Source organism: Nerophis ophidion, linkage group LG13 (genome assembly GCF_033978795.1).
Source record: "Nerophis ophidion isolate RoL-2023_Sa linkage group LG13, RoL_Noph_v1.0, whole genome shotgun sequence".
NCBI classification, from domain to species: Eukaryota; Metazoa; Chordata; class Actinopteri; order Syngnathiformes; family Syngnathidae; genus Nerophis; species Nerophis ophidion.
In genome coordinates, this window is record NC_084623.1 from 25,856,050 (window position 1) to 25,881,553 (window position 25,504).

The 25,504-nt window shown below is 46.5% G+C and overlaps 2 non-coding genes and 51 pseudogenes across 2 annotated transcripts; all 53 read left to right on the forward strand.

Moving 5' to 3' along the window:
* The first annotated feature begins 82 nt into the window (after positions 1–82).
* LOC133565189 (5S ribosomal RNA) lies at positions 83–201 on the forward strand (annotated as a pseudogene).
* A 368-nt stretch (positions 202–569) lies between these two features.
* LOC133565499 (5S ribosomal RNA) lies at positions 570–688 on the forward strand (annotated as a pseudogene).
* Positions 689–1,056: 368 nt separating this feature from the next.
* LOC133565144 (5S ribosomal RNA) lies at positions 1,057–1,175 on the forward strand (annotated as a pseudogene).
* Positions 1,176–1,539: 364 nt separating this feature from the next.
* Positions 1,540–1,658, forward strand: LOC133565718 (5S ribosomal RNA; annotated as a pseudogene).
* Positions 1,659–2,022: 364 nt separating this feature from the next.
* Positions 2,023–2,141, forward strand: LOC133565191 (5S ribosomal RNA; annotated as a pseudogene).
* Positions 2,142–2,505: 364 nt separating this feature from the next.
* Positions 2,506–2,624, forward strand: LOC133565500 (5S ribosomal RNA; annotated as a pseudogene).
* Positions 2,625–2,992: 368 nt separating this feature from the next.
* Positions 2,993–3,111, forward strand: LOC133567027 (5S ribosomal RNA; annotated as a pseudogene).
* A 364-nt stretch (positions 3,112–3,475) lies between these two features.
* LOC133565804 (5S ribosomal RNA) lies at positions 3,476–3,594 on the forward strand. The gene has a single exon (XR_009809431.1). It is a non-coding gene; the product is annotated as a 5S ribosomal RNA (ribosomal RNA).
* A 364-nt stretch (positions 3,595–3,958) lies between these two features.
* Positions 3,959–4,077, forward strand: LOC133565502 (5S ribosomal RNA; annotated as a pseudogene).
* A 368-nt stretch (positions 4,078–4,445) lies between these two features.
* LOC133565563 (5S ribosomal RNA) lies at positions 4,446–4,564 on the forward strand (annotated as a pseudogene).
* Positions 4,565–4,928: 364 nt separating this feature from the next.
* On the forward strand, positions 4,929–5,047 carry LOC133565192 (5S ribosomal RNA; annotated as a pseudogene).
* Positions 5,048–5,411: 364 nt separating this feature from the next.
* Positions 5,412–5,530, forward strand: LOC133565193 (5S ribosomal RNA; annotated as a pseudogene).
* Positions 5,531–5,898: 368 nt separating this feature from the next.
* On the forward strand, positions 5,899–6,017 carry LOC133566348 (5S ribosomal RNA; annotated as a pseudogene).
* Positions 6,018–6,381: 364 nt separating this feature from the next.
* On the forward strand, positions 6,382–6,500 carry LOC133565504 (5S ribosomal RNA; annotated as a pseudogene).
* A 368-nt stretch (positions 6,501–6,868) lies between these two features.
* On the forward strand, positions 6,869–6,987 carry LOC133565565 (5S ribosomal RNA; annotated as a pseudogene).
* Positions 6,988–7,351: 364 nt separating this feature from the next.
* LOC133565505 (5S ribosomal RNA) lies at positions 7,352–7,470 on the forward strand (annotated as a pseudogene).
* Positions 7,471–7,838: 368 nt separating this feature from the next.
* Positions 7,839–7,957, forward strand: LOC133565566 (5S ribosomal RNA; annotated as a pseudogene).
* A 364-nt stretch (positions 7,958–8,321) lies between these two features.
* On the forward strand, positions 8,322–8,440 carry LOC133565924 (5S ribosomal RNA; annotated as a pseudogene).
* A 364-nt stretch (positions 8,441–8,804) lies between these two features.
* On the forward strand, positions 8,805–8,923 carry LOC133566336 (5S ribosomal RNA; annotated as a pseudogene).
* A 365-nt stretch (positions 8,924–9,288) lies between these two features.
* Positions 9,289–9,407, forward strand: LOC133565194 (5S ribosomal RNA; annotated as a pseudogene).
* Positions 9,408–9,775: 368 nt separating this feature from the next.
* On the forward strand, positions 9,776–9,894 carry LOC133567074 (5S ribosomal RNA; annotated as a pseudogene).
* Positions 9,895–10,258: 364 nt separating this feature from the next.
* LOC133565506 (5S ribosomal RNA) lies at positions 10,259–10,377 on the forward strand (annotated as a pseudogene).
* A 368-nt stretch (positions 10,378–10,745) lies between these two features.
* Positions 10,746–10,864, forward strand: LOC133565568 (5S ribosomal RNA; annotated as a pseudogene).
* A 364-nt stretch (positions 10,865–11,228) lies between these two features.
* On the forward strand, positions 11,229–11,347 carry LOC133566909 (5S ribosomal RNA; annotated as a pseudogene).
* A 364-nt stretch (positions 11,348–11,711) lies between these two features.
* Positions 11,712–11,830, forward strand: LOC133565569 (5S ribosomal RNA; annotated as a pseudogene).
* A 364-nt stretch (positions 11,831–12,194) lies between these two features.
* On the forward strand, positions 12,195–12,313 carry LOC133565507 (5S ribosomal RNA; annotated as a pseudogene).
* Positions 12,314–12,681: 368 nt separating this feature from the next.
* Positions 12,682–12,800, forward strand: LOC133567041 (5S ribosomal RNA; annotated as a pseudogene).
* Positions 12,801–13,164: 364 nt separating this feature from the next.
* On the forward strand, positions 13,165–13,283 carry LOC133565508 (5S ribosomal RNA; annotated as a pseudogene).
* A 368-nt stretch (positions 13,284–13,651) lies between these two features.
* Positions 13,652–13,770, forward strand: LOC133565570 (5S ribosomal RNA; annotated as a pseudogene).
* A 364-nt stretch (positions 13,771–14,134) lies between these two features.
* LOC133565197 (5S ribosomal RNA) lies at positions 14,135–14,253 on the forward strand (annotated as a pseudogene).
* Positions 14,254–14,617: 364 nt separating this feature from the next.
* LOC133565198 (5S ribosomal RNA) lies at positions 14,618–14,736 on the forward strand (annotated as a pseudogene).
* A 368-nt stretch (positions 14,737–15,104) lies between these two features.
* LOC133566349 (5S ribosomal RNA) lies at positions 15,105–15,223 on the forward strand (annotated as a pseudogene).
* A 368-nt stretch (positions 15,224–15,591) lies between these two features.
* On the forward strand, positions 15,592–15,710 carry LOC133567403 (5S ribosomal RNA). Its single transcript, XR_009809447.1, has one exon. It is a non-coding gene; the product is annotated as a 5S ribosomal RNA (ribosomal RNA).
* A 364-nt stretch (positions 15,711–16,074) lies between these two features.
* LOC133567053 (5S ribosomal RNA) lies at positions 16,075–16,193 on the forward strand (annotated as a pseudogene).
* A 364-nt stretch (positions 16,194–16,557) lies between these two features.
* LOC133565199 (5S ribosomal RNA) lies at positions 16,558–16,676 on the forward strand (annotated as a pseudogene).
* Positions 16,677–17,040: 364 nt separating this feature from the next.
* On the forward strand, positions 17,041–17,159 carry LOC133565509 (5S ribosomal RNA; annotated as a pseudogene).
* A 368-nt stretch (positions 17,160–17,527) lies between these two features.
* Positions 17,528–17,646, forward strand: LOC133567065 (5S ribosomal RNA; annotated as a pseudogene).
* Positions 17,647–18,010: 364 nt separating this feature from the next.
* Positions 18,011–18,129, forward strand: LOC133565200 (5S ribosomal RNA; annotated as a pseudogene).
* A 364-nt stretch (positions 18,130–18,493) lies between these two features.
* Positions 18,494–18,612, forward strand: LOC133565874 (5S ribosomal RNA; annotated as a pseudogene).
* Positions 18,613–18,980: 368 nt separating this feature from the next.
* On the forward strand, positions 18,981–19,099 carry LOC133566869 (5S ribosomal RNA; annotated as a pseudogene).
* Positions 19,100–19,467: 368 nt separating this feature from the next.
* LOC133567077 (5S ribosomal RNA) lies at positions 19,468–19,586 on the forward strand (annotated as a pseudogene).
* A 364-nt stretch (positions 19,587–19,950) lies between these two features.
* On the forward strand, positions 19,951–20,069 carry LOC133566359 (5S ribosomal RNA; annotated as a pseudogene).
* A 364-nt stretch (positions 20,070–20,433) lies between these two features.
* Positions 20,434–20,552, forward strand: LOC133565950 (5S ribosomal RNA; annotated as a pseudogene).
* A 368-nt stretch (positions 20,553–20,920) lies between these two features.
* Positions 20,921–21,039, forward strand: LOC133567090 (5S ribosomal RNA; annotated as a pseudogene).
* Positions 21,040–21,403: 364 nt separating this feature from the next.
* On the forward strand, positions 21,404–21,522 carry LOC133567382 (5S ribosomal RNA; annotated as a pseudogene).
* A 362-nt stretch (positions 21,523–21,884) lies between these two features.
* On the forward strand, positions 21,885–22,003 carry LOC133565673 (5S ribosomal RNA; annotated as a pseudogene).
* Positions 22,004–22,367: 364 nt separating this feature from the next.
* LOC133566085 (5S ribosomal RNA) lies at positions 22,368–22,486 on the forward strand (annotated as a pseudogene).
* A 368-nt stretch (positions 22,487–22,854) lies between these two features.
* Positions 22,855–22,968, forward strand: LOC133567371 (5S ribosomal RNA; annotated as a pseudogene).
* A 364-nt stretch (positions 22,969–23,332) lies between these two features.
* LOC133565201 (5S ribosomal RNA) lies at positions 23,333–23,451 on the forward strand (annotated as a pseudogene).
* Positions 23,452–23,815: 364 nt separating this feature from the next.
* LOC133567102 (5S ribosomal RNA) lies at positions 23,816–23,934 on the forward strand (annotated as a pseudogene).
* A 364-nt stretch (positions 23,935–24,298) lies between these two features.
* Positions 24,299–24,417, forward strand: LOC133567114 (5S ribosomal RNA; annotated as a pseudogene).
* Positions 24,418–24,781: 364 nt separating this feature from the next.
* LOC133565203 (5S ribosomal RNA) lies at positions 24,782–24,900 on the forward strand (annotated as a pseudogene).
* Positions 24,901–25,264: 364 nt separating this feature from the next.
* Positions 25,265–25,383, forward strand: LOC133565510 (5S ribosomal RNA; annotated as a pseudogene).
* Positions 25,384–25,504: the final 121 nt, after the last annotated feature.

Below are 25,504 nucleotides of genomic sequence, written 5' to 3' on the forward strand. Positions count from 1 at the left end.
CACACACGTGTAGCTCATTGCAGAAAGGTCCTGTCAACCAGCTTGCCACATTTAAAAATTGAATTCTGAGGACTGCCTCTCGGCTTACGGCCATACTACCCGAAGATCGCCCGATCTCGTCTGATCTCGGAAGCTAAGCTGGGTCTGGCCTGGTTAGTACTTGGTTGGGAGACTGCCTAGGAATACCAGGTGCTGTAGGCTTTTAGCGATGCTCCCAGTATAGGGCGCACTTTCTCCCTTTTGTTTTTTTCACAATGGCTATAGATACTTGCCACACTTGTCAAAACGCTGCATTATGCTCGTCCAAACAAACCGCTGGTCTCCACCCAAAACATGTTTGTTTAGTTTTGACTCGGTCTGAAATTTATAGCAAGATTTGCAGTGTTGCCAACAGTGACCCATGTGCCTCAAGGCACTTCAGTGCTAACATTGGGGCAAAAGTCCAAAGAGTTACATAGGCTGAGAAAAAGAGCAGTGATTATTGTATCACACACGTGTAGCTCATTGCAGAAAGGTCCTGTCAACCAGCTTGCCACATTTAAAAATTTAATTCTGAGGACAGCCTCTCGGCTTACGGCCATACTACCCGAAGATCGCCCGATCTCGTTTGATCTCGGAAGCTAAGCTGGGTCTGGCCTGGTTAGTACTGGGTTGGGAGACTGCCTAGGAATACCAGGTGCTGTAGGCTTTTAGCGATGCTCCCAGTATAGGGCGCACTTTCTCCCTTTTGTTTTTTTCACAATGGCTATAGATACTTGCCACACTTGTCAAAACGCTACATTATGCTCGCCCAAACAAACCGCTGGTCTCCACCCAAAACATGTTTGTTTAGTTTTGACTCGGTCTGAAATTTATAGCAAGATTTGCAGTGTCGCCAACAGTGACCCATGTGCCTCAAGGCACTTCAGTGCTAACAGTGGGGCAAAAGTCCAAAGAGTTACATAGGCTGAGAAAAAGAGCAGTGATTATTGTATCACACACGTGTAGCTCATTGCAGAAAGGTCCTGTCAACCAGCTTGCCACATTTAAAAATTGAATTCTGAGGACGGCATCTCGGCTTATGGCCATACTACCCGAAGATCGCCCGATCTCGTCTGATCTCGGAAGCTAAGCTGGGTCTGGCCTGGTTAGTACTTGGATGGGAGACTGCCTAGGAATACCAGGTGCTGTAGGCTTTTAGCGATGCTCCCAGTATAGGGCGCACTTTCTCCCTTTTGTTTTTGTCACAATGGCTATAGATACTTGCCACACTTGTCAAAACGCTACATGATGCTCGTCCAAACAAAACGCTGGTCTCCACCCAAAACATGTTTAGTTTTGACTCGGTCTGAAATTTATAGCAAGATTTGCAGTGTCGCCAACAGTGACCCATGTGCCTCAAGGCACTTCAGTGCTAACAGTGGGGCAAAAGTCCAAAGAGTTACATAGGCTGAGAAAAAGAGCAGTGATTATTGTATCACACACGTGTAGCTCATTGCAGAAAGTTCCTGTCAACCAGCTTGCCACATTTAAAAATTGAATTCTGAGGACTGCCTCTCGGCTTACGGCCATACTACCCGAAGATCGCCCGATTTCGTCTGATCTCGGAAGCTAAGCTGGGTCTGGCCTGGTTAGTACTTGGATGGGAGACTGCCTAGGAATACCAGGTGCTGTAGGCTTTTAGCGATGCTCCCAGTATAGGGCGCACTTTCTCCCTTTTGTTTTTGTCACAATGGCTATAGATACTTGCCACACTTGTCAAAACGCTACATTATGCTCGTCCAAACAAAACGCTGGTCTCCACCCAAAACATGTTTAGTTTTGACTCGGTCTGAAATTTATAGCAAGATTTGCAGTGTCGCCAACAGTGACCCATGTGCCTCAAGGCACTTCAGTGCTAACAGTGGGGCAAAAGTCCAAAGAGTTACATAGGCTGAGAAAAAGAGCAGTGATTATTGTATCACACACGTGTAGCTCATTGCAGAAAGTTCCTGTCAACCAGCTTGCCACATTTAAAAATTGGATTCTGAGGACTGCCTCTCGGCTTACGGCCATACTACCCGAAGATCGCCCGATCTCGTCTGATCTCGGAAGCTAAGCTGGGTCTGGCCTGGTTAGTACTTGGTTGGGAGACTGCCTAGGAATACCAGGTGCTGTAGGCTTTTAGCGATGCTCCCAGTATAGGGCGCACTTTCTCCCTTTTGTTTTTGTCACAATGGTTATTGATACTTGCCACACTTGTCAAAACGCTACATTATGCTCGTCCAAACAAAACGCTGGTCTCCACCCATAACAAGTTTAGTTTTGACTCGGTCTGAAATTTATAGCAAGATTTGCAGTGTCGCCAACAGTGACCCATGTGCCTCAAGGCACTTCAGTTCTAACAGTGGGGCAAAAGTCCAAAGAGTTACATAAGCTGAGAAAAAGAGCAGTGATTATTTTATCACACACGTGTAGCTCATTGCAGAAAGGTCCTGTCAACCAGCTTGCCACATTTAAAAATGTAATTCTGAGGACAGCCTCTCGGCTTACGGCCATACTACCCGAAGATCGCCCGATCTCGTTTGATCTCGGAAGCTAAGCTGGGTCTGGCCTGGTTAGTACTGGGTTGGGAGACTGCCTAGGAATACCAGGTGCTGTAGGCTTTTAGCGATGCTCCCAGTATAGGGCGCACTTTCTCCCTTTTGTTTTTTTCACAATGGCTATAGATACTTGCCACACTTGTCAAAACGCTACATTATGCTCGCCCAAACAAACCGCTGGTCTCCACCCAAAACATGTTTGTTTAGTTTTGACTCGGTCTGAAATTTATAGCAAGATTTGCAGTGTCGCCAACAGTGACCCATGTGCCTCAAGGCACTTCTGTGCTAACAGTGGGGCAAAAGTCCAAAGAGTTACATAGGCTGAGAAAAAGAGCAGTGATTATTGTATCACACACGTGTAGCTCATTGCAGAAAGGTCCTGTCAACCAGCTTGCCACATTTAAAAATTGAATTCTGAGGGCGGCATCTCGGCTTACGGCCATACTACCCGAAGATCGCCCGATCTCGTCTGATCTCGGAAGCTAAGCTGGGTCTGGCCTGGTTAGTACTTGGATGGGAGACTGCCTAGGAATACCAGGTGCTGTAGGCTTTTAGCGATGCTCCCAGTATAGGGCGCACTTTCTCCCTTTTGTTTTTGTCACAATGGCTATAGATACTTGCCACACTTGTCAAAACGCTACATGATGCTCGTCCAAACAAAACGCTGGTCTCCACCCAAAACATGTTTAGTTTTGACTCGGTCTGAAATTTATAGCAAGATTTGCAGTGTCGCCAACAGTGACCCATGTGCCTCAAGGCACTTCAGTGCTAACAGTGGGGCAAAAGTCCAAAGAGTTACATAGGCTGAGAAAAAGAGCAGTGATTATTGTATCACACACGTGTAGCTCATTGCAGAAAGTTCCTGTCAACCAGCTTGCCACATTTAAAAATTGAATTCTGAGGACTGCCTTTCGGCTTACGGCCATACTACCCGGAGATCGCCCGATCTCGTCTGATCTCGGAAGCTAAGCTGGGTCTGGCCTGGTTAGTACTTGGATGGGAGACTGCCTAGGAATACCAGGTGCTGTAGGCTTTTAGCGATGCTCCCAGTATAGGGCGCACTTTCTCCCTTTTGTTTTTGTCACAATGGCTATAGATACTTGCCACACTTGTCAAAACGCTACATTATGCTCGTCCAAACAAAACGCTGGTCTCCACCCAAAACAAGTTTAGTTTTGACTCGGTCTGAAATTTATAGCAAGATTTGCAGTGTCGCCAACAGTGACCCATGTGCCTCAAGGCACTTCAGTGCTAACAGTGGGGCAAAAGCCCAAAGAGTTACATAAGCTGAGAAAAAGAGCAGTGATTATTTTATCACACACGTGTAGCTCATTGCAGAAAGGTCCTGTCAACCAGCTTGCCACATTTAAAAATTGAATTCTGAGGACAGCCTCTCAGCTTACGGCCATACTACCCGAAGATCGCCCGATCTCGTTTGATCTCGGAAGCTAAGCTGGGTCTGGCCTGGTTAGTACTGGGTTGGGAGACTGCCTAGGAATACCAGGTGCTGTAGGCTTTTAGCGATGCTCCCAGTATAGGGCGCACTTTCTCCCTTTTGTTTTTTTCACAATGGCTATAGATACTTGCCACACTTGTCAAAACGCTACATTATGCTCGCCCAAACAAACCGCTGGTCTCCACCCAAAACATGTTTGTTTAGTTTTGACTCGGTCTGAAATTTATAGCAAGATTTGCAGTGTCGCCAACAGTGACCCATGTGCCTCAAGGCACTTCAGTGCTAACAGTGGGGCAAAAGTCCAAAGAGTTACATAGGCTGAGAAAAAGAGCAGTGATTATTGTATCACACACGTGTAGCTCATTGCAGAAAGGTCCTGTCAACCAGCTTGCCACATTTAAAAATTGAATTCTGAGGACGGCATCTCGGCTTACGGCCATACTACCCGAAGATCGCCCGATCTCGTCTGATCTCGGAAGCTAAGCTGGGTCTGGCCTGTTTAGTACTTGGATGGGAGACTGCCTAGGAATACCAGGTGCTGTAGGCTTTTAGCGATGCTCCCAGTATAGGGCGCACTTTCTCCCTTTTGTTTTTGTCACAATGGCTATAGATACTTGCCACACTTGTCAAAACGCTACATGATGCTCGTCCAAACAAAACGCTGGTCTCTACCCAAAACATGTTTAGTTTTGACTCGGTCTGAAATTTATAGCAAGATTTGCAGTGTCGCCAACAGTGACCCATGTGCCTCAAGGCACTTCAGTGCTAACAGTGGGGCAAAAGTCCAAAGAGTTACATAGGCTGAGAAAAAGAGCAGTGATTATTGTATCACACACGTGTAGCTCATTGCAGAAAGTTCCTGTCAACCAGCTTGCCACATTTAAAAATTGGATTCTGAGGACTGCCTCTCGGCTTACGGCCATACTACCCGAAGATCGCCCGATCTCGTCTGATCTCGGAAGCTAAGCTGGGTCTGGCCTGGTTAGTACTTGGTTGGGAGACTGCCTAGGAATACCAGGTGCTGTAGGCTTTTAGCGATGCTCCCAGTATAGGGCGCACTTTCTCCCTTTTGTTTTTGTCACAATGGCTATTGATACTTGCCACACTTGTCAAAACGCTACATTATGCTCGTCCAAACAAAACGCTGGTCTCCACCCAAAACATGTTTAGTTTTGACTCGGTCTGAAATTTATAGCAAGATTTGCAGTGTCGCCAACAGTGACCCATGTGCCTCAAGGCACTTCAGTGCTAACAGTGGGGCAAAAGTCCAAAGAGTTACATAGGCTGAGAAAAAGAGCAGTGATTATTGTATCACACACGTGTAGCTCATTGCAGAAAGTTCCTGTCAACCAGCTTGCCACATTTAAAAATTGGATTCTGAGGACTGCCTCTCGGCTTACGGCCATACTACCCGAAGATCGCCCGATCTCGTCTGATCTCGGAAGCTAAGCTGGGTCTGGCCTGGTTAGTACTTGGTTGGGAGACTGCCTAGGAATACCAGGTGCTGTAGGCTTTTAGCGATGCTCCCAGTATAGGGCGCACTTTCTCCCTTTTGTTTTTGTCACAATGGCTATTGATACTTGCCAAACTTGTCAAAACGCTGCATTATGCTCGTCCAAACAAACCGCTGGTCTCCACCCAAAACATGTTTGTTTAGTTTTGACTCGGTCTGAAATTTATAGCAAGATTTGCAGTGTTGCCAACAGTGACCCATGTGCCTCAAGGCACTTCAGTGCTAACATTGGGGCAAAAGTCCAAAGAGTTACATAGGCTGAGAAAAAGAGCAGTGATTATTGTATCACACACGTGTAGCTCATTGCAGAAAGGTCCTGTCAACCAGCTTGCCACATTTAAAAATTTAATTCTGAGGACAGCCTCTCGGCTTACGGCCATACTACCCGAAGATCGCCCGATCTCGTTTGATCTCGGAAGCTAAGCTGGGTCTGGCCTGGTTAGTACTGGGTTGGGAGACTGCCTAGGAATACCAGGTGCTGTAGACTTTTAGCGATGCTCCCAGTATAGGGCGCACTTTCTCCCTTTTGTTTTTGTCACAATGGCTATAGATACTTGCCACACTTGTCAAAACGCTACATTATGCTCGTCCAAACAAAACGCTGGTCTCCACCCAAAACAAGTTTAGTTTTGACTCGGTCTGAAATTTATAGCAAGATTTGCAGTGTCGCCAACAGTGACCCATGTGCCTCAAGGCACTTCAGTGCTAACAGTGGGGCAAAAGCCCAAAGAGTTACATAAGCTGAGAAAAAGAGCAGTGATTATTTTATCACACACGTGTAGCTCATTGCAGAAAGGTCCTGTCAACCAGCTTGCCACATTTAAAAATTTAATTCTGAGGACAGCCTCTCAGCTTACGGCCATACTACCCGAAGATCGCCCGATCTCGTTTGATCTCGGAAGCTAAGCTGGGTCTGGCCTGGTTAGTACTGGGTTGGGAGACTGCCTAGGAATACCAGGTGCTGTAGGCTTTTAGCGATGCTCCCAGTATAGGGCGCACTTTCTCCCTTTTGTTTTTTTCACAATGGCTATAGATACTTGCCACACTTGTCAAAACGCTACATTATGCTCGCCCAAACAAACCGCTGGTCTCCACCCAAAACATGTTTGTTTAGTTTTGACTCGGTCTGAAATTTATAGCAAGATTTGCAGTGTCGCCAACAGTGACCCATGTGCCTCAAGGCACTTCAGTGCTAACAGTGGGGCAAAAGTCCAAAGAGTTACATAGGCTGAGAAAAAGAGCAGTGATTATTGTATCACACACGTGTAGCTCATTGCAGAAAGGTCCTGTCAACCAGCTTGCCACATTTAAAAATTGAATTCTGAGGACGGCATCTCGGCTTACGGCCATACTACCCGAAGATCGCCCGATCTCGTCTGATCTCGGAAGCTAAGCTGGGTCTGGCCTGTTTAGTACTTGGATGGGAGACTGCCTAGGAATACCAGGTGCTGTAGGCTTTTAGCGATGCTCCCAGTATAGGGCGCACTTTCTCCCTTTTGTTTCTGTCACAATGGCTATAGATACTTGCCACACTTGTCAAAACGCTACATTATGCTCGTCCAAACAAAACGCTGGTCTCCACCCAAAACAAGTTTAGTTTTGACTCGGTCTGAAATTTATAGCAAGATTTGCAGTGTCGCCAACAGTGACCCATGTGCCTCAAGGCACTTCAGTGCTAACAGTGGGGCAAAAGCCCAAAGAGTTACATAAGCTGAGAAAAAGAGCAGTGATTATTTTATCACACACGTGTAGCTCATTGCAGAAAGGTCCTGTCAACCAGCTTGCCACATTTAAAAATTTAATTCTGAGGAAAGCCTCTCAGCTTACGGCCATACTACCCGAAGATCGCCCGATCTCGTTTGATCTCGGAAGCTAAGCTGGGTCTGGCCTGGTTAGTACTGGGTTGGGAGACTGCCTAGGAATACCAGGTGCTGTAGGCTTTTAGCGATGCTCCCAGTATAGGGCGCACTTTCTCCCTTTTGTTTTTTTCACAATGGCTATAGATACTTGCCACACTTGTCAAAACGCTACATTATGCTCGCCCAAACAAACCGCTGGTCTCCACCCAAAACATGTTTGTTTAGTTTTGACTCGGTCTGAAATTTATAGCAAGATTTGCAGTGTCGCCAACAGTGACCCATGTGCCTCAAGGCACTTCAGTGCTAACAGTGGGGCAAAAGTCCAAAGAGTTACATAGGCTGAGAAAAAGAGCAGTGATTATTGTATCACACACGTGTAGCTCATTGCAGAAAGGTCCTGTCAACCAGCTTGCCACATTTAAAAATTGAATTCTGAGGACGGCATCTCGGCTTACGGCCATACTACCCGAAGATCGCCCGATCTCGTCTGATCTCGGAAGCTAAGCTGGGTCTGGCCTGTTTAGTACTTGGATGGGAGACTGCCTAGGAATACCAGGTGCTGTAGGCTTTTAGCGATGCTCCCAGTATAGGGCGCACTTTCTCCCTTTTGTTTTTGTCACAATGGCTATAGATACTTGCCACACTTGTCAAAACGCTACATGATGCTCGTCCAAACAAAACGCTGGTCTCTACCCAAAACATGTTTAGTTTTGACTCGGTCTGAAATTTATAGCAAGATTTGCAGTGTCGCCAACAGTGACCCATGTGCCTCAAGGCACTTCAGTGCTAACAGTGGGGCAAAAGTCCAAAGAGTTACATAGGCTGAGAAAAAGAGCAGTGATTATTGTATCACACACGTGTAGCTCATTGCAGAAAGTTCCTGTCAACCAGCTTGCCACATTTAAAAATTGGATTCTGAGGACTGCCTCTCGGCTTACGGCCATACTACCCGAAGATCGCCCGATCTCGTCTGATCTCGGAAGCTAAGCTGGGTCTGACCTGGTTAGTACTTGGTTGGGAGACTGCCTAGGAATACCAGGTGCTGTAGGCTTTTAGCGATGCTCCCAGTATAGGGCGCACTTTCTCCCTTTTGTTTTTGTCACAATGGCTATTGATACTTGCCACACTTGTCAAAACGCTACATTATGCTCGTCCAAACAAAACGCTGGTCTCCACCCAAAACATGTTTAGTTTTGACTCGGTCTGAAATTTATAGCAAGATTTGCAGTGTCGCCAACAGTGACCCATGTGCCTCAAGGCACTTCAGTGCTAACAGTGGGGCAAAAGTCCAAAGAGTTACATAGGCTGAGAAAAAGAGTAGTGATTATTGTATCACACACGTGTAGCTCATTGTAGAAAGGTCCTGTCAACCAGCTTGCCACATTTAAAAATTGAAGTCTGAGGTCTGCGTCTCGGCTTACGGCCATACTACCCGAAGATCGCCCGATCTCGTCTGCGCTCGGAAGCTAAGCTGGGTCTGGCCTGGTTAGTACTTGGATGGGAGACTGCCTAGGAATACCAGGTGCTGTAGGCTTTTAGCGATGCTCCCAGTATAGGGCGCACTTTCTCCCTTTTGTTTATGTCACAATCGCTATAGATACTTGCCACACTTGTCAAAACGCTACGTTTATGCTCGTCCAAAAAAAACACTGGTCTCCACCCAAAACATGTTTAGTTTTGACTCGGTCTGAAATTTATAGCAAGATATGCAGTGTCGCCAAAAGTCACCCATGTGCCTCAAGGCACTTCAGTGCTAACAGTGGGCCAACAGTCCAAAGAGTTACATAGGCTGAGAAAAAGAGCAGCGATTATTGTATCACACACGTGTAGCTCATTGCAGAAAGGTCCTGTCAACCAGCTTGCCACATTTAAAAGTTGAATTCTGAGGACTGTCTCTCGGCTTACGGCCATACTACCCGAAGATCGCCCGATCTCGTCTGATCTCGGAAGCTAAGCTGGGTCTGGCCTGGTTAGTACTTGGTTGGGAGACTGCCTAGGAATACCAGGTGCTGTAGGCTTTTAGCGATGCTCCCAGTATAGGGCGCACTTTCTCCCTTTTGTTTTTGTCACAATGGCTATTGATACTTGCCAAACTTGTCAAAACGCTGCATTATGCTCGTCCAAACAAACCGCTGGTCTCCACCCAAAACATGTTTGTTTAGTTTTGACTCGGTCTGAAATTTATAGCAAGATTTGCAGTGTTGCCAACAGTGACCCATGTGCCTCAAGGCACTTCAGTGCTAACATTGGGGCAAAAGTCCAAAGAGTTACATAGGCTGAGAAAAAGAGCAGTGATTATTGTATCACACACGTGTAGCTCATTGCAGAAAGGTCCTGTCAACCAGCTTGCCACATTTAAAAATTTAATTCTGAGGACAGCCTCTCGGCTTACGGCCATACTACCCGAAGATCGCCCGATCTCGTTTGATCTCGGAAGCTAAGCTGGGTCTGTCCTGGTTAGTACTGGGTTGGGAGACTGCCTAGGAATACCAGGTGCTGTAGACTTTTAGCGATGCTCCCAGTATAGGGCGCACTTTCTCCCTTTTGTTTTTGTCACAATGGCTATAGATACTTGCCACACTTGTCAAAACGCTACATTATGCTCGTCCAAACAAAACGCTGGTCTCCACCCAAAACAAGTTTAGTTTTGACTCGGTCTGAAATTTATAGCAAGATTTGCAGTGTCGCCAACAGTGACCCATGTGCCTCAAGGCACTTCAGTGCTAACAGTGGGGCAAAAGCCCAAAGAGTTACATAAGCTGAGAAAAAGAGCAGTGATTATTTTATCACACACGTGTAGCTCATTGCAGAAAGGTCCTGTCAACCAGCTTGCCACATTTAAAAATTTAATTCTGAGGACAGCCTCTCAGCTTACGGCCATACTACCCGAAGATCGCCCGATCTCGTTTGATCTCGGAAGCTAAGCTGGGTCTGGCCTGGTTAGTACTGGGTTGGGAGACTGCCTAGGAATACCAGGTGCTGTAGGCTTTTAGCGATGCTCCCAGTATAGGGCGCACTTTCTCCCTTTTGTTTTTTTCACAATGGCTATAGATACTTGCCACACTTGTCAAAACGCTACATTATGCTCGCCCAAACAAACCGCTGGTCTCCACCCAAAACATGTTTGTTTAGTTTTGACTCGGTCTGAAATTTATAGCAAGATTTGCAGTGTCGCCAACAGTGACCCATGTGCCTCAAGGCACTTCAGTGCTAACAGTGGGGCAAAAGTCCAAAGAGTTACATAGGCTGAGAAAAAGAGCAGTGATTATTGTATCACACACGTGTAGCTCATTGCAGAAAGGTCCTGTCAACCAGCTTGCCACATTTAAAAATTGAATTCTGAGGACGGCATCTCGGCTTACGGCCATACTACCCGAAGATCGCCCGATCTCGTCTGATCTCGGAAGCTAAGCTGGGTCTGGCCTGTTTAGTACTTGGATGGGAGACTGCCTAGGAATACCAGGTGCTGTAGGCTTTTAGCGATGCTCCCAGTATAGGGCGCACTTTCTCCCTTTTGTTTTTGTCACAATGGCTATAGATACTTGCCACACTTGTCAAAACGCTACATGATGCTCGTCCAAACAAAACGCTGGTCTCTACCCAAAACATGTTTAGTTTTGACTCGGTCTGAAATTTATAGCAAGATTTGCAGTGTCGCCAACAGTGACCCATGTGCCTCAAGGCACTTCAGTGCTAACAGTGGGGCAAAAGTCCAAAGAGTTACATAGGCTGAGAAAAAGAGCAGTGATTATTGTATCACACACGTGTAGCTCATTGCAGAAAGTTCCTGTCAACCAGCTTGCCACATTTAAAAATTGGATTCTGAGGACTGCCTCTCGGCTTACGGCCATACTACCCGAAGATCGACCGATCTCGTCTGATCTCGGAAGCTAAGCTGGGTCTGACCTGGTTAGTACTTGGTTGGGAGACTGCCTAGGAATACCAGGTGCTGTAGGCTTTTAGCGATGCTCCCAGTATAGGGCGCACTTTCTCCCTTTTGTTTTTGTCACAATGGCTATTGATACTTGCCACACTTGTCAAAACGCTACATTATGCTCGTCCAAACAAAACGCTGGTCTCCACCCAAAACATGTTTAGTTTTGACTCGGTCTGAAATTTATAGCAAGATTTGCAGTGTCGCCAACAGTGACCCATGTGCCTCAAGGCACTTCAGTGCTAACAGTGGGGCAAAAGTCCAAAGAGTTACATAGGCTGAGAAAAAGAGCAGTGATTATTGTATCACACACGTGTAGCTCATTGCAGAAAGTTCCTGTCAACCAGCTTGCCACATTTAAAAATTGGATTCTGAGGACTGCCTCTCGGCTTACGGCCATACTACCCGAAGATCGCCCGATCTCGTCTGATCTCGGAAGCTAAGCTGGGTCTGGCCTGTTTAGTACTTGGATGGGAGACTGCCTAGGAATACCAGGTGCTGTAGGCTTTTAGCGATGCTCCCAGTATAGGGCGCACTTTCTCCCTTTTGTTTTTGTCACAATGGCTATAGATACTTGCCACACTTGTCAAAACGCTACATTATGCTCGTCCAAACAAAACGCTGGTCTCCACCCAAAACAAGTTTAGTTTTGACTCGGTCTGAAATTTATAGCAAGATTTGCAGTGTCGCCAACAGTGACCCATGTGCCTCAAGGCACTTCAGTGCTAACAGTGGGGCAAAAGCCCAAAGAGTTACATAAGCTGAGAAAAAGAGCAGTGATTATTTTATCACACACGTGTAGCTCATTGCAGAAAGGTCCTGTCAACCAGCTTGCCACATTTAAAAATTTAATTCTGAGGACAGCCTCTCAGCTTACGGCCATACTACCCGAAGATCGCCCGATCTCGTTTGATCTCGGAAGCTAAGCTGGGTCTGGCCTGGTTAGTACTGGGTTGGGAGACTGCCTAGGAATACCAGGTGCTGTAGGCTTTTAGCGATGCTCCCAGTATAGGGCGCACTTTCTCCCTTTTGTTTTTTTCACAATGGCTATAGATACTTGCCACACTTGTCAAAACGCTACATTATGCTCGCCCAAACAAACCGCTGGTCTCCACCCAAAACATGTTTGTTTAGTTTTGACTCGGTCTGAAATTTATAGCAAGATTTGCAGTGTCGCCAACAGTGACCCATGTGCCTCAAGGCACTTCAGTGCTAACAGTGGGGCAAAAGTCCAAAGAGTTACATAGGCTGAGAAAAAGAGCAGTGATTATTGTATCACACACGTGTAGCTCATTGCAGAAAGTTCCTGTCAACCAGCTTGCCACATTTAAAAATTGAATTCTGAGGACTGCCTTTCGGCTTACGGCCATACTACCCGAAGATCGCCCGATCTCGTCTGATCTCGGAAGCTAAGCTGGGTCTGGCCTGGTTAGTACTTGGATGGGAGACTGCCTAGGAATACCAGGTGCTGTAGGCTTTTAGCGATGCTCCCAGTATAGGGCGCACTTTCTCCCTTTTGTTTTTGTCACAATGGCTATAGATACTTGCCACACTTGTCAAAACGCTACATTATGCTCGTCCAAACAAAACGCTGGTCTCCACCCAAAACAAGTTTAGTTTTGACTCGGTCTGAAATTTATAGCAAGATTTGCAGTGTCGCCAACAGTGACCCATGTGCCTCAAGGCACTTCAGTGCTAACAGTGGGGCAAAAGCCCAAAGAGTTACATAAGCTGAGAAAAAGAGCAGTGATTATTTTATCACACACGTGTAGCTCATTGCAGAAAGGTCCTGTCAACCAGCTTGCCACATTTAAAAATTTAATTCTGAGGACAGCCTCTCAGCTTACGGCCATACTACCCGAAGATCGCCCGATCTCGTTTGATCTCGGAAGCTAAGCTGGGTCTGGCCTGGTTAGTACTGGGTTGGGAGACTGCCTAGGAATACCAGGTGCTGTAGGCTTTTAGCGATGCTCCCAGTATAGGGCGCACTTTCTCCCTTTTGTTTTTTTCACAATGGCTATAGATACTTGCCACACTTGTCAAAACGCTACATTATGCTCGCCCAAACAAACCGCTGGTCTCCACCCAAAACATGTTTGTTTAGTTTTGACTCGGTCTGAAATTTATAGCAAGATTTGCAGTGTCGCCAACAGTGACCCATGTGCCTCAAGGCACTTCAGTGCTAACAGTGGGGCAAAAGTCCAAAGAGTTACATAGGCTGAGAAAAAGAGCAGTGATTATTGTATCACACACGTGTAGCTCATTGCAGAAAGGTCCTGTCAACCAGCTTGCCACATTTAAAAATTGAATTCTGAGGACGGCATCTCGGCTTACGGCCATACTACCCGAAGATCGCCCGATCTCGTCTGATCTCGGAAGCTAAGCTGGGTCTGGCCTGTTTAGTACTTGGATGGGAGACTGCCTAGGAATACCAGGTGCTGTAGGCTTTTAGCGATGCTCCCAGTATAGGGCGCACTTTCTCCCTTTTGTTTTTGTCACAATGGCTATAGATACTTGCCACACTTGTCAAAACGCTACATGATGCTCGTCCAAACAAAACGCTGGTCTCTACCCAAAACATGTTTAGTTTTGACTCGGTCTGAAATTTATAGCAAGATTTGCAGTGTCGCCAACAGTGACCCATGTGCCTCAAGGCACTTCAGTGCTAACAGTGGGGCAAAAGTCCAAAGAGTTACATAGGCTGAGAAAAAGAGCAGTGATTATTGTATCACACACGTGTAGCTCATTGCAGAAAGTTCCTGTCAACCAGCTTGCCACATTTAAAAATTGGATTCTGAGGACTGCCTCTCGGCTTACGGCCATACTACCCGAAGATCGCCCGATCTCGTCTGATCTCGGAAGCTAAGCTGGGTCTGGCCTGGTTAGTACTTGGTTGGGAGACTGCCTAGGAATACCAGGTGCTGTAGGCTTTTAGCGATGCTCCCAGTATAGGGCGCACTTTCTCCCTTTTGTTTTTGTCACAATGGCTATTGATACTTGCCACACTTGTCAAAACGCTACATTATGCTCGTCCAAACAAAATGCTGGTCTCCACCCAAAACATGTTTAGTTTTGACTCGGTCTGAAATTTATAGCAAGATTTGCAGTGTCGCCAACAGTGACCCATGTGCCTCAAGGCACTTCAGTGCTAACAGTGGGGCAAAAGTCCAAAGAGTTACATAGGCTGAGAAAAAGAGCAGTGATTATTGTATCACACACGTGTATATCATTGCTGAAAGTTCCTGTCAACCAGCTTGCCACATTTAAAAATTGGATTCTGAGGACTGCCTCTCGGCTTACGGCCATACTACCCGAAGATCGCCCGATCTCGTCTGATCTCGGAAGCTAAGCTGGGTCTGGCCTGGTTAGTACTTGGTTGGGAGACTGCCTAGGAATACCAGGTGCTGTAGGCTTTTAGCGATGCTCCCAGTATAGGGCGCACTTTCTCCCTTTTGTTTTTGTCACAATGGCTATTGATACTTGCCAAACTTGTCAAAACGCTGCATTATGCTCGTCCAAACAAACCGCTGGTCTCCACCCAAAACATGTTTGTTTAGTTTTGACTCGGTCTGAAATTTATAGCAAGATTTGCAGTGTTGCCAACAGTGACCCATGTGCCTCAAGGCACTTCAGTGCTAACATTGGGGCAAAAGTCCAAAGAGTTACATAGGCTGAGAAAAAGAGCAGTGATTATTGTATCACACATGTGTAGCTCATTGCAGAAAGGTCCTGTCAACCAGCTTGCCACATTTAAAAATTTAATTCTGAGGACAGCCTCTCGGCTTACGGCCATACTACCCGAAGATCGCCCGATCTCGTTTGATCTCGGAAGCTAAGCTGGGTCTGGCCTGGTTAGTACTGGGTTGGGAGACTGCCTAGGAATACCAGGTGCTGTAGACTTTTAGCGATGCTCCCAGTATAGGGCGCACTTTCTCCCTTTTGTTTTTTTCACAATGGCTATAGATACTTGCCACACTTGTCAAAACGCTACATTATGCTCGCCCAAACAAACCGCTGGTCTCCACCCAAAACATGTTTGTTTAGTTTTGACTCGGTCTGAAATTTATAGCAAGATTTGCAGTGTCGCCAACAGTGACCCATGTGCCTCAAGGCACTTCAGTGCTAACAGTGGGGCAAAAGTCCAAAGAGTTACATAGGCTGAGAAAAAGAGCAGTGATTATTGTATCACACACGTGTAGCTCATTGCAGAAAGGTCCTGTCAACCAGCTTGCCACATTTAAAAATTGAATTCTGAGGACGGCATCTCGGCTTACGGCCATACTACCCGAAGATCGCCCGATCTCGTCTGATCTCGGAAGATAAGCTGGGTCTGGCCTGGTTAGTACTTGGATGGGAGACTGCCTAGGAATACCAGGTGCTGTAGGCTTTTAGCGATGCTCCCAGTATAGGGCGCACTTTCTCCCTTTTGTTTTTGTCACAATGGCTATAGATACTTGCCACACTTGTCAAAACGCTACATGATGCTCGTCCAAACAAAACGCTGGTCTCCACCCAAAACATGTTTAGTTTTGACTCGGTCTGAAATTTATAGCAAGATTTGCAGTGTCGCCAACAGTGACCCATGTGCCTCAAGGCACTTCAGTGCTAACAGTGGGGCAAAAGTCCAAAGAGTTACATAGGCTGAGAAAAAGAGCAGTGATTATTGTATCACACACGTGTAGCTCATTGCAGAAAGTTCCTGTCAACCAGCTTGCCACATTTAAAAATTTAATTCTGAGGACAGCCTCTCGGCTTACGGCCATACTACCCGAAGATCGCCCGATCTCGTCTGATCTCGGAAGCTAAGCTGGGTCTGGCCTGGTTAGTACTTGGATGGGAGACTGCCTAGGAATACCAGGTGCTGTAGGCTTTTAGCGATGCTCCCAGTATAGGGCGCACTTTCTCCCTTTTGTTTTTGTCACAATGGCTATAGATACTTGCCACAATTGTCAAAACGCTACATTATGCTCGTCCAAACAAAACGCTGGTCTCCACCCAAAACATGTTTAGTTTTGACTCTGTCTGAAATTTATAGCAAGATTTGCAGTGTCGCCAACAGTGACCCATGTGCCTCAAGGCACTTCAGTGCTAACAGTGGGGCAAAAGTCCAAAGAGTTACATAGGCTGAGAAAAAGAGCAGTGATTATTGTATCACACACGTGTAGCTCATTGCAGAAAGTTCCTGTCAACCAGCTTGCCACATTTAAAAATTGGATTCTGAGGACTGCCTCTCGGCTTACGGCCATACTACCCGAAGATCGCCCGATCTCGTCTGATCTCGGAAGCTAAGCTGGGTCTGGCCTGGTTAGTACTTGGTTGGGAGACTGCCTAGGAATACCAGGTGCTGTAGGCTTTTAGCGATGCTCCCAGTATAGGGCGCACTTTCTCCCTTTTGTTTTTGTCACAATGGCTATTGATACTTGCCACACTTGTCAAAACGCTACATTATGCTCGTCCAAACAAAACGCTGGTCTCCACCCAAAACAAGTTTAGTTTTGACTCGGTCTGAAATTTATAGCAAGATTTGCAGTGTCGCCAACAGTGACCCATGTGCCTCAAGGCACTTCAGTGCTAACAGTGGGGCAAAAGTCCAAAGAGTTACATAAGCTGAGAAAAAGAGCAGTGATTATTTTATCACACACGTGTAGCTCATTGCAGAAAGGTCCTGTCAAACAGCTTGCCACATTTAAAAATTTAATTCTGAGGACAGCCTCTCGGCTTACGGCCATACTACCCGAAGATCGCCCGATCTCGTTTGATCTCGGAAGCTAAGCTGGGTCTGGCCTGGTTAGTACTGGGTTGGGAGACTGCCTAGGAATACCAGGTGCTGTAGGCTTTTAGCGATGCTCCCAGTATAGGGCGCACTTTCTCCCTTTTGTTTTTTTCACAATGGCTATAGATACTTGCCACACTTGTCAAAACGCTACATTATGCTCGCCCAAACAAACCGCTGGTCTCCACCCAAAACATGTTTGTTTAGTTTTGACTCGGTCTGAAATTTATAGCAAGATTTGCAGTGTCGCCAACAGTGACCCATGTGCCTCAAGGCACTTCAGTGCTAACAGTGGGGCAAAAGTCCAAAGAGTTACATAGGCTGAGAAAAAGAGCAGTGATTATTGTATCACACACGTGTAGCTCATTGCAGAAAGGTCCTGTCAACCAGCTTGCCACATTTAAAAATTGAATTCTGAGGACGGCATCTCGGCTTACGGCCATACTACCCGAAGATCGCCCGATCTCGTCTGATCTCGGAAGCTAAGCTGGGTCTGGCCTGGTTAGTACTTGGATGGGAGACTGCCTAGGAATACCAGGTGCTGTAGGCTTTTAGCGATGCTCCCAGTATAGGGCGCACTTTCTCCCTTTTGTTTTTGTCACAATGGCTATAGATACTTGCCACACTTGTCAAAACGCTACATGATGCTCGTCCAAACAAAACGCTGGTCTCCACCCAAAACATGTTTAGTTTTGACTCGGTCTGAAATTTATAGCAAGATTTGCAGTGTCGCCAACAGTGACCCATGTGCCTCAAGGCACTTCAGTGCTAACAGTGGGGCAAAAGTCCAAAGAGTTACATAGGCTGAGAAAAAGAGCAGTGATTATTGTATCACACACGTGTAGCTCATTGCAGAAAGTTCCTGTCAACCAGCTTGCCACATTTAAAAATTGGATTCTGAGGACTGCCTCTCGGCTTACGGCCATACTACCCGAAGATCGCCCGATCTCGTCTGATCTCGGAAGCTAAGCTGGGTCTGGCCTGGTTAGTACTTGGTTGGGAGACTGCCTAGGAATACCAGGTGCTGTAGGCTTTTAGCGATGCTCCCAGTATAGGGCGCACTTTCTCCCTTTTGTTTTTGTCACAATGGCTATTGATACTTGCCACACTTGTCAAAACGCTACATTATGCTCGTCCAAACAAAACGCTGGTCTCCACCCAAAACATGTTTAGTTTTGACTCGGTCTGAAATTTATAGCAAGATTTGCAGTGTCGCCAACAGTGACCCATGTGCCTCAAGGCACTTCAGTGCTAACAGTGGGGCAAAAGTCCAAAGAGTTACATAGGCTGAGAAAAAGAGCAGTGATTATTGTATCACACACGTGTAGCTCATTGCAGAAAGTTCCTGTCAACCAGCTTGCCACATTTAAAAATTGGATTCTGAGAACTGCCTCTCGGCTTACGGCCATACTACCCGAAGATTGCCCGATCTCGTCTGATCTCGGAAGCTAAGCTGGGTCTGGCCTGGTTAGTACTTGGTTGGGAGACTGCCTAGGAATACCAGGTGCTGTAGGCTTTTAGCGATGCTCCCAGTATAGGGCGCACTTTCTACCTTTTGTTTTTGTCACAATGGCTATTGATACTTGCCAAACTTGTCAAAACGCTGCATTATGCTCGTCCAAACAAACCGCTGGTCTCCACCCAAAACATGTTTGTTTAGTTTTGACTCGGTCTGAAATTTATAGCAAGATTTGCAGTGTTGCCAACAGTGACCCATGTGCCTCAAGGCACTTCAGTGCTAACATTGGGGCAAAAGTCCAAAGAGTTACATAGGCTGAGAAAAAGAGCAGTGATTATTGTATCACACACGTGTAGCTCATTGCAGAAAGGTCCTGTCAACCAGCTTGCCACATTTAAAAATTTAATTCTGAGGACAGCCTCTCGGCTTACGGCCATACTACCCGAAGATCGCCTGATCTCGTTTGATCTCGGAAGCTAAGCTGGGTCTGGCCTGGTTAGTACTGGGTTGGGAGACTGCCTAGGAATACCAGGTGCTGTAGACTTTTAGCGATGCTCCCAGTATAGCGCGCACTTTCTCCCTTTTGTTTTTTTCACAATGGCTATAGATACTTGCCACACTTGTCAAAACGCTACATTATGCTCGCCCAAACAAACCGCTGGTCTCCACCCAAAACATGTTTGTTTAGTTTTGACTCGGTCTGAAATTTATAGCAAGATTTGCAGTGTCGCCAACAGTGACCCATGTGCCTCAAGGCACTTCAGTGCTAACAGTGGGCCAAAAGTCCAAAGAGTTACATAGGCTGAGAAAAAGAGCAGTGATTATTGTATCACACACGTGTAGCTCATTGCAGAAAGTTCCTGTCAACCAGCTTGCCACATTTAAAAATTTAATTCTGAGGACTGCCTCTCGGCTTACGGCCATACTACCCGAAGATCGCCCGATCTCGTCTGATCTCGGAAGCTAAGCTGGGTCTGGCCTGGTTAGTACTTGGATGGGAGACTGCCTAGGAATACCAGGTGCTGTAGGCTTTTAGCAATGCTCCCAGTATAGGGCGCACTTTCTCCCTTTTGTTTTTGTCACAATGGCTATAGATACTTGCCACACTTGTCAAAACGCTACATTATGCTCGTCCAAACAAAACGCTGGTCTCCACCCAAAACATGTTTAGTTTTGACTCTGTCTGAAATTTATAGCAAGATTTGCAGTGTCGCCAACAGTGACCCATGTGCCTCAAGGCACTTCAGTGCTAACAGTGGGGCAAAAGTCCAAAGAGTTACATAGGCTGAGAAAAAGAGCAGTGATTATTGTATCACACACGTGTAGCTCATTGCAGAAAGTTCCTGTCAACCAGCTTGCCACATTTAAAAATTGGATTCTGAGGACTGCCTCTCGGCTTACGGCCATACTACCCGAAGATCGCCCGATCTCGTCTGATCTCGGAAGCTAAGCTGGGTCTGGCCTAGTTAGTACTTGGTTGGGAGACTGCCTAGGAATACCAGGTGCTGTAGGCTTTTAGCGATGCTCCCAGTATAGGGCGCACTTTCTCCCTTTTGTTTTTGTCACAATGGCTATTGATACTTGCCACACTTGTCAAAACGCTACATTATGCTCGTCCAAACAAAACGCTGGTCTCCACCCAAAACAAGTTTAGTTTTGACTCGGTCTGAAATTTATAGCAAGATTTGCAGTGTCGCCAACAGTGACCCATGTGCCTCAAGGCACTTCAGTTCTAACAGTGGGGCAAAAGTCCAAAGAGTTACATAAGCTGAGAAAAAGAGCAGTGATTATTTTATCACACACGTGTAGCTCATTGCAGAAAGGTCCTGTCAACCAGCTTGCCACATTTAAAAATGTAATTCTGAGGACAGCCTCTCGGCTTACGGCCATACTACCTGAAGATCGCCCGATCTCGTTTGATCTCGGAAGCTAAGCTGGGTCTGGCCTGGTTAGTACTGGGTTGGGAGACTGCCTAGGAATACCAGGTGCTGTAGGCTTTTAGCGATGCTCCCAGTATAGGGCGCACTTTCTCCCTTTTGTTTTTTTCACAATGGCTATAGATACTTGCCACACTTGTCAAAACGCTACATTATGCTCGCCCAAACAAACCGCTGGTCTCCACCCAAAACATGTTTGTTTAGTTTTGACTCGGTCTGAAATTTATAGCAAGATTTGCAGTGTCGCCAACAGTGACCCATGTGCCTCAAGGCACTTCAGTGCTAACAGTGGGGCAAAAGTCCAAAGAGTTACATAGGCTGAGAAAAAGAGCAGTGATTATTGTATCACACACGTGTAGCTCATTGCAGAAAGGTCCTGTTAACCAGCTTGCCACATTTAAAAATTGAATTCTGAGGACGGCATCTCGGCTTACGGCCATACTACCCGAAGATCGCCCGATCTCGTCTGATCTCGGAAGCTAAGCTGGGTCTGGCCTGGTTAGTACTTGGATGGGAGACTGCCTAGGAATACCAGGTGCTGTAGGCTTTTAGCGATGCTCCCAGTATAGGGCGCACTTTCTCCCTTTTGTTTTTGTCACAATGGCTATAGATACTTGCCACACTTGTCAAAACGCTACATGATGCTCGTCCAAACAAAACGCTGGTCTCCACCCAAAACATGTTTAGTTTTGACTCGGTCTGAAATTTATAGCAAGATTTGCAGTGTCGCCAACAGTGACCCATGTGCCTCAAGGCACTTCAGTGCTAACAGTGGGGCAAAAGTCCAAAGAGTTACATGGGCTGAGAAAAAGAGCAGTTATTATTGTATCACACACGTGTAGCTCATTGCAGAAAGTTCCTGTCAACCAGCTTGCCACATTTAAAAATTGGATTCTGAGGACTGCCTCTCGGCTTACGGCCATACTACCCGAAGATCGCCTGATCTCGTCTGATCTCGGGAGCTAAGCTGGGTCTGGCCTGTTTAGTACTTGGTTGGGAGAGTGCCTAGGAATACCAGGTGCTGTAGGCTTTTAGCGATGCTCCCAGTATAGGGCGCACTTTCTCCCTTTTGTTTTTGTCACAATGGCTATTGATACTTGCCACACTTGTCAAAACGCTACATTATGCTCGTCCAAACAAAACGCTGGTCTCCACCCAAAACATGTTTAGTTTTGACTCGGTCTGAAATTTATAGCAAGATTTGCAGTGTCGCCAACAGTGACCCATGTGCCTCAAGGCACTTCAGTGCTAACAGTGGGGCAAAAGTCCAAAGATTTACATAGGCTGAGAAAAAGAGCAGTGATTATTGTATCACACGTGTAGCTCATTGCAGAAAGTTCCTGTCAACCAGCTTGCCACATTTAAAAATTGGATTCTGAGGACTGCCTCTCGGCTTACGGCCATACTACCCGAAGATCGCCCGATCTCGTCTGATCTCGGAAGCTAAGCTGGGTCTGGCCTGGTTAGTACTTGGTTGGGAGACTGCCTAGGAATACCGGGTGCTGTAGGCTTTTAGCGATGCTCCCAGTATAGGGCGCACTTTCTCCCTTTTGTTTTTGTCACAATGGCTATTGATACTTGCCACACTTGTCAAAACGCTACATTATGCTCGTCCAAACAAAACGCTGGTCTCCACCCAAAACAAGTTTAGTTTTGACTCGGTCTGAAATTTATAGCAAGATTTGCAGTGTCGCCAACAGTGACCCATGTGCCTCAAGGCACTTCAGTTCTAACAATGGGGCAAAAGTCCAAAGAGTTACATAAGCTGAGAAAAAGAGCAGTGATTATTTTATCACACACGTGTAGCTCATTGCAGAAAGGTCCTGTCAACCAGCTTGCCACATTTAAAAATTTAATTCTGAGGACAGCCTCTCGGCTTACGGCCATACTACCCGAAGATTGCCCGATCTCGTTTGATCTCGGAAGCTAAGCTGGGTCTGGCCTGGTTAGTACTGGGTTGGGAGACTGCCTAGGAATACCAGGTGCTGTAGGCTTTTAGCGATGCTCCCAGTATAGGGCGCACTTTCTCCCTTTTGTTTTTTTCACAATGGCTATAGATACTTGCCACACTTGTCAAAACGCTACATTATGCTCGCCCAAACAAACCGCTGGTCTCCACCCAAAACATGTTTGTTTAGTTTTGACTCGGTCTGAAATTTATAGCAAGATTTGCAGTGTCGCCAACAGTGACCCATGTGCCTCAAGGCACTTCTGTGCTAACAGTGGGGCAAAAGTCCAAAGAGTTACATAGGCTGACAAAAAGAGCAGTGATTATTGTATCACACACGTGTAGCTCATTGCGGAAAGGTCCTGTCAACCAGCTTGCCACATTTAAAAATTGAATTCTGAGGACGGCATCTCGGCTTACGGCCATACTACCCGAAGATCGCCCGATCTCGTCTGATCTCGGAAGCTAAGCTGGGTCTGGTTAGTACTTGGATGGGAGACTGCCTAGGAATACCAGGTGCTGTAGGCTTTTAGCGATGCTCCCAGTATAGGGCGCACTTTCTCCCTTTTGTTTTTGTCACAATGGCTATAGATACTTGCCACACTTGTCAAAACGCTACATTATGCTCGTCCAAACAAAACGCTGGTCTCCACCCAAAACAAGTTTAGTTTTGACTCGGTCTGAAATTTATAGCAAGATTTGCAGTGTCGCCAACAGTGACCCATGTGCCTCAAGGCACTTCAGTGCTAACAGTGGGGCAAAAGTCCAAAGAGTTACATAGGCTGAGAAAAAGAGCAGTGATTATTGTATCACACACGTGTAGCTCATTGCAGAAAGGTCCTGTCAACCAGCTTGCCACATTTAAAAATTGGATTCTGAGGACTGCCTCTCGGCTTACGGCCATACTACCCGAAGATCGCCCGATCTCGTCTGATCTCGGAAGCTAAGCTGGGTCTGGCCTGGTTAGTACTTGGTTGGGAGACTGCCTAGGAATACCAGGTGCTGTAGGCTTTTAGCGATGCTCCCAGTATAGGGCGCACTTTCTCCTTTTTGTTTTTGTCACAATGGCTATTGATACTTGCCACACTTGTCAAAACGCTACATTATGCTCGTCCAAACAAAACGTTGGTCTCCACCCAAAACAAGTTTAGTTTTGACTCGGTCTGAAATTTATAGCAAGATTTGCAGTGTCGCCAACAGTGACCCATGTGCCTCAAGGCACTTCAGTGCTAACAGTGGGGCAAAAGTCCAAAGAGTTACATAGGCTGAGAAAAAGAGCAGTGATTATTGTATCACACACGTGTAGCTCATTGCAGAAAGGTCCTGTCAACCAGCTTGCCACATTTAAAAATTTAATTCTGAGGACTGCCTCTTGGCTTACGGCCATACTACCCGAAGATCGCCCGATCTCGTCTGATCTCGGAAGCTAAGCTGGGTCTGGCCTGGTTAGTACTTGGATGGGAGACTGCCTAGGAATACCAGGTGCTGTAGGCTTTTAGCGATGCTCCCAGTATAGGGCGCACTTTCTCCCTTTTGTTTTTGTCACAATGGCTATAGATACTTGCCACACTTGTCAAAACGCTACATTATGCTCGCCCAAAAAAACCGCGGGTCTCCAGCCAAAACATGTTTAGTTTTGACTCGGTCTGAAATTTATAGCAAGATTTGCAGTGTCGCCAACAGTGACCCATGTGCCTCAAGGCACTTCAGTGCTAACAGTGGGGCAAAAGTCCAAAGAGTTACATAGGCTGAGAAAAAGAGCAGTGATTATTGTATCACACACGTGTAGCTCATTGCAGAAAGGTCCTGTCAACCACCTTGCCACATTTAAAAATTGAATTCTGAGGACGGCATCTCGGCTTACGGCCATACTACCCGAAGATCGCCCGATCTCGTCTGATCTCGGAAGCTAAGCTGGGTCTGGCCTGGTTAGTACTTGGATGGGAGACTGCCTAGGAATACCAGGTGCTGTAGGCTTTTAGCGATGCTCCCAGTATAGGGCGCACTTTCTCCCTTTTGTTTTTGTCACAATGGCTATAGATACTTGCCACACTTGTCAAAACGCTACATTATGCTCGTCCAAACAAAACGCTGGTCTCCACCCAAAACATGTTTAGTTTTGACTCGGTCTGAAATTTATAGCAAGATTTGCAGTGTCGCCAACAGTGACCCATGTGCCTCAAGGCACTTCAGTGCTAACAGTGGGGCAAAAGTCCAAAGAGTTACATAGGCTGAGAAAAAGAGCAGTGATTATTGTATCACACACGTGTAGCTCATTGCAGAAAGTTCCTGTCAACCAGCTTGCCACATTTAAAAATTGGATTCTGAGGACTGCCTCTCGGCTTACGGCCATACTACCCGAAGATCGCCCGATCTCGTCTGATCTCGGAAGCTAAGCTGGGTCTGGCCTGGTTAGTACTTGGTTGGGAGACTGCCTAGGAATACCAGGTGCTGTAGGCTTTTAGCGATGCTCCCAGTATAGGGCGCACTTTCTCCCTTTTGTTTTTGTCACAATGGCTATTGATACTTGCCACACTTGTCAAAACGCTACATTATGCTCGTCCAAACAAAACGCTGGTCTCCACCCAAAACAAGTTTAGTTTTGACTCGGTCTGAAATTTATAGCAAGATTTGCAGTGTCGCCCACAGTGACCCATGTGCCTCAAGGCACTTCAGTTCTAACAGTGGGGCAAAAGTCCAAAGAGTTACATAAGCTGAGAAAAAGAGCAGTGATTATTTTATCACACACGTGTAGCTCATTGCAGAAAGGTCCTGTCAACCAGCTTGCCACATTTAAAAATTTAATTCTGAGGACAGCCTCTCGGCTTACGGCCATACTACCCGAAGATCGCCCGATCTCGTTTGATCTCGGAAGCTAAGCTGGGTCTGGCCTGGTTAGTACTGGGTTGGGAGACTGCCTAGGAATACCAGGTGCTGTAGGCTTTTAGCGATGCTCCCAGTATAGGGCGCACTTTCTCCCTTTTGTTTTTTTCACAATGGCTATAGATACTTGCCACACTTGTCAAAACGCTACATTATGCTCGCCCAAACAAACCGCTGGTCT